Here is a 5366-nt window from a genome sequence, read left to right as displayed (position 1 = left end):
TTTGATAAGTATTCGGCGGACTGTGGTTTGAGAAACAGATGTATTTCGCGTTGTATTGAATTCTGTAGTCAATTCTTTGTAACTAATTCTTGGATTAGCTCTGACTGCTCTAAAAAGGGCACTATCGTCCTTTCTGGTGGTTGACAAGGGTCTACCTGGCCTCTTTTTTTTGCTGGCACCACCAGTGTGAAGAAAGTTTTGCTTCATTGTACGAACGCATTTCTCAGAAACTCCATTTAACCTGGCAATTTCTCTATTACTTTTGGTTCCTTCTTTGATGTGAACAATAATTTGCCTTCTTTCACCTTGAGTGATACGTCTTTTGCCCATTTTTCGCGTCTTTTTAGTGCAAAACTAACTTAGTATTTGTTTAAATATTAAATAATGATTAACTAATTCCAGGTAAGTCATATTTACATAAGGTTTTTTGACAAAATCAATTAATTTAGGCCTATTAATGAGAAATATGGGAAAAAAACTTCTAATTAACTATCAATTAACAAGATATAAGACTTTTTAGATTGTGCGTCTAAATTTATGAATAAAATAAAATCAAGCTTATCAACTAACTTTTTTGTGTTAATTGGTATAGAATGAGTAATAAGCCTCCTGTAAAAAAATTAAGGTACTCTTTAATAGAGTTTCACTTCCTCTATTAAATTATATTTCAAACACAATGGATCCATTCGGAACTCCGTCTCGTCGAATTTTTCTCGGTTTTTCGGAGTTTCGGAGTTCGAGAGAAATCGAGAAACCTCGACGGAACTTCGACGAGGTTTTTAGAAAATATCAATTTTTACTCGTAAAATAATTTAATTCTTATTTTATTTCTACACTGCTTTTACAATAGTTCATGTTGTTTTCAAAATATAAGTGTTTCTTTGTTCAATATCAACACAAATTTACATCTCAAAGCAATTAGTAATGCACAGTGGGACAGGTGGTGGTGGTGGAAAAAACCTCAAAAAAAAAGCTTATTCTATTCCAAACCATATAATAGAACATACTCGTACTTTTCCATTGTACTATTTCAGAAACTCTCTTGATTATAATAGTATCTTTTTAATAATAGAAGTTTTTAAATCCACAAAAATCAGTTGCGGTATAATAAAATGTAATGCATAATAAAATATATTTTTTTGTCAAAAAGCAAGATTTTTTTAATTTTTAAGCAAAGATATTGTAAACAGTAACTTTTAAAATATGATGCGTGTGTGATATTAGTTAATGTATTTTAACTACTTAGTAGCTTAAATTTACAAAAAAAAGTCAAGATCATTATTTACAATATGTCGTGAATCACGTCTTCAACATGCAATTAGCGTGTGTGTAGGTGTTAATGTATGCGTGTGGGTTTTAATGTATGTAGGTGCTAATGTGTGCAGGTTCTTAATGTACGTAGTTGTTAAGCATGTACGCTCTTAATGTATTCAATGTGTTAAAATGACGCGTTTGTAAAACTGTATATAAGGGGAGTTTAGTTTGTAAAATGTATGATTCGCAGTCAGATGGGAAAAAATATTATCAAGTTCATAAAGAAAACAGTGACTCTTTAGTGTCTCAGGGAAAGTCTAAACAACTCCCCACAAATATATACAAAAACTGGTCTTAAAATAACGAGGTAAGTTTTAAACATATAATACTTTTTTTTTACAATAATGTCGTATATCGTATGATCAAAATAATTTTCTCCACCTTAAGTCTAATATTCTTTTATAGAGAAAAATGGTTTCGGAAGTGTGGAAATACTTTGATAAAGTTGTAGTAAATGATAAGAAATACGGAGATTGCGAAAAATGCCATAAAAGAATCGCTTGTCCAGGAAGCAGGACAAACGGCCTAATTGGTCACATCAAAAGTTGCGAGAAAATAGATTTAAACCCATCCAGTTCCAGACCAGTTTTGACTAAGATATCGTTAAACTATCTTCTTGCCAAGTTGACAGCTTAATGGATACTCGATTAGGTCCATAACTCAATCTGAAACACTAAGAATGCTTTTTGAAAATTATGGGCATAGTTTGCCCAAGTCAGCGTCCACAATTTCAGAAAAAATTAAGATGTTTCATGCTGAAGCCAAATGTTTAATGATCGCTGAATTGGCTGCATTGAAAGCAAAAGGAAAAAAATTTGGACTAACAGGTGACGAATGGTGTAGCAATAGAGGTAGAAGATACTACAATTTAAATGTTCATCACTACCGAACATATTTTTTAGGAATGGTGAAATTGCCGTCTCCTAGTTCTGCCGAAACATTAAACATTTTAATAATGCAAAAATTAAAAGAATTCGGTATAGATGATGAAGATGGTGCAGGTAAAACTACGGATGGCTGTAGCTGCATGGTGAAATTGGGTACCATGTTTAAGTTTCCAGATCAAATCTGCCAGAATCATTCAATTCATTTGAGTGTTTGTGATTTGCTATACGCTAAAAAAGGTTGTCGCGTAAGTGTGAACAAAGAAACTGAATCGGATATTGAAACAGAAACAGAAACTGATGGAGAGTCTGAAGGAGAGTTTCTTATTGACTATTCGGAGAATGAGATTAAATATGAAGAAAATATCAAAAAAAGTCTACAGAAACTTCGAATACTAATTAAGTTTTTAAAATATTCATCGTTTCGATATGAAGTTCTTAAAAGAATAATACACAAAGTTTACGGATCTTCGCATGACAAAGGACTATTGCTCGACAACCGCACTGATGGAACAGTGTTTTTCAGATGATCAAAAGATTTTTGGACTGCTTAGAAGCTGTAAAAAAAAAACACTCGAAGAACTAAACAGCTTAAACATTTTAGATGATATTGACTTGGATTTCTTAAAATCGCTGTCTGACTTATTGGAAGTCATTGCTGACGCTGCAGTTCGATTGGAAAAACCAAATACAACAATTTTGGAGTGTGACATCATTATGGAAACGTTAGTAAGGAAATTGAAGGTTGTAGAAACTGACATCAGTTCTAATTTTGCAGAGGCGTTAATCTCCAGATACGAAAATCGTAAAAACATTATGTTGGTATCATTAAGTCGTTATTTGCACAATCCCGATTTTTTTAAAAATAAAAACCACACATTTTTTTACGCTTCCAAAAAAGATATTCAAGTTTTTGCTGCAAAATTATTTGATCAAAAGAAAACTATTTGCAACAAAAGAAAATAGTCTCCTAACAAAATCAGATGATCGCGCTAAAAGCAAACAAGAAGAACCATCACAATCGACATCTTTTTTTGTCAAAATTCAAGAAGTTTTATATCAAAATCAATCAACAGCTAAAAAGCCAAAAAAAGTCAAGACCTTAACCGATCAGTTAAAAGAATACGAAGTAACTGGTGTGAAATCAGAAGCAGTTTTGAAATTTGAACTAGCCATCCACAGAATTCAAGCAACTTCCTCGGAAGTAGAAAGAGTTTTCTCCTCGTCTTCCAGATTTGTCACAAAGTTTCGTAGTTCACTTTGTGATGAAATGATAAATGTTTTCATCTTTTTAAAATATTATTTTAAAAGATCTTCAGAATAAATACTTTTTTAATATTCTTTTTTTAGTTTTTACTATAGGTACCCCAAGAAGTCTTTATTACAGAGCACCGCGGAAGGGCATTTAACTGAAAGTTCACGCCTTCTTCCTAACCGATGCTGGTTAGAAAGCCATTTATTAGATAAAACTTGTTTGTTAAAAGATTGCGATAAGAAAAATATTTAAGTACTAAGGAATATAAAAATATAATTTTTTTAAAAATTTATTATAAATTATAAATCGAAATATATAAAAATAAAAAAATCAAGTATAAGAACAATGTTTAATTATCAACTAGATAGTTTAATTTTTTAATTTATAACAAAGTTTTATCGAAGCTCCGATTTTTTCTCGACTCCGACGGAGTTTTTTCTCGATTTTTCTCGACTCCGGTTTTTCTCGATTTTGGATCCTCTGATCAAACATAGCGGTAACACTTTTATTTTATTTTTATTTTAAGTATTTTCTTACGTATATGTAAAAAAAAATGAGTGTGTCTAAATTTATGAAAAACACTATATATGTATTAATTTATGGCTCGGTAACAACAACTTGTTTTCATCGGAAGTTGGTCAATTTGCTATCATTATTATATGTATTATATTTTATATATATATGTATTTATTTAAGCGTTCTTTTTTCTATTTTTATTTAAATTTAAATAGCTGGGAAAAAAAAAATTTTTTTGAAATTGTGCAGGCTAATTTAAAAATGACCATCCTGCCAGCGCTTTTTCAGGCGCTGGCATTAGAGTTCAAATGGAAGACTGTCCACCCCTCTTTGTATGAAGCACCAAAGAGTACGTGTTTATTGTCAAATCAAATTCACTCCTATTTCTATAAAATTAGATCAATCTTTCTGTTAATTTGGAAATAATAAATTTTTGTACATATAATCTTGTAATATAATAATTAGAAATATCAAACAAAACCAACAAAAACAGCAACTTAGCAATTATATTGAAACGCTGTTAAAAACATAGCTTAGGTACGATTATTTACATACATACATACATACATACATACATACATACATACATACATACATACATACATACATACATACATACATACATACATACATACATACATACATACATACATACATACATACATACATACATACATACATACATACATACATACATACATACATACATACATACATACATACATACATACATACATACATACATACATACATATATATATATATATATATATATATATATATATATATATATATATATATATATATATATATATATATATATATATATATATATATGCTTTGTTCTTGTATCTTTTTAATAATTTTGTGTTTTTTTGTTTTTTAAATTATCGTTATCTTTAATTTTCTTTACTTTTTTTCTTGTAACTATATATACAGATTTTTTTAAATTTCCTTTATTATTACTTTCATTTAATATATTATGACATTTGTCACAAAACCATTCTATCTTTGGTTTTTTTGAAATGCAAACACATTTGAAATGATACCACTCTAAACAGCTTTCATATTCAATGCTTTCACTGGAAACTGTATTTAAAGTGCAAAATGGACAATTCCATATCGCCAGTTGCTTTTGTTGCAAAATTTCTTTCTTTAGGCTATTCCAGGCTAAACTGGTTAAATATGGTTTTAAAATATGTATTGATACAGCATCATTGAGAAATGCAGAAGGAAGATTGCCAGGCTTTAATTCTAAATCACCAACATCTGCTTGCATTGCATGAGTAACATCTTTAACTTTTCCCTTTATGAGACAACCACCCAGAAGAACTAGATAGCAACAGATTGCAATTACATTCAAAATGATATATCATTTAATTGCAGATAAAGTTTTT

The 5366-nt window shown here is 29.9% G+C and overlaps 1 pseudogene; it reads left to right on the top strand.

Annotated features, from left to right (window-relative positions):
* Window positions 1–1403: 1403 nt before the first annotated feature.
* LOC149881472 (uncharacterized) lies at window positions 1404–3611 on the top strand (annotated as a pseudogene).
* Window positions 3612–5366: the final 1755 nt, after the last annotated feature.

The sequence above is a fragment of the Hydra viridissima genome, unplaced genomic scaffold, assembly GCF_058129835.1.
Source record: "Hydra viridissima isolate aposymbiotic clone 2 unplaced genomic scaffold, HvirCarnegie_v1 scaffold_12, whole genome shotgun sequence".
In the NCBI taxonomy this organism is placed as follows: Eukaryota; Metazoa; Cnidaria; class Hydrozoa; order Anthoathecata; family Hydridae; genus Hydra; species Hydra viridissima.
The sequence above is the reverse complement of the archived record's forward strand: the minus strand, read 5'-3'. Positions and strand labels throughout refer to the sequence as shown.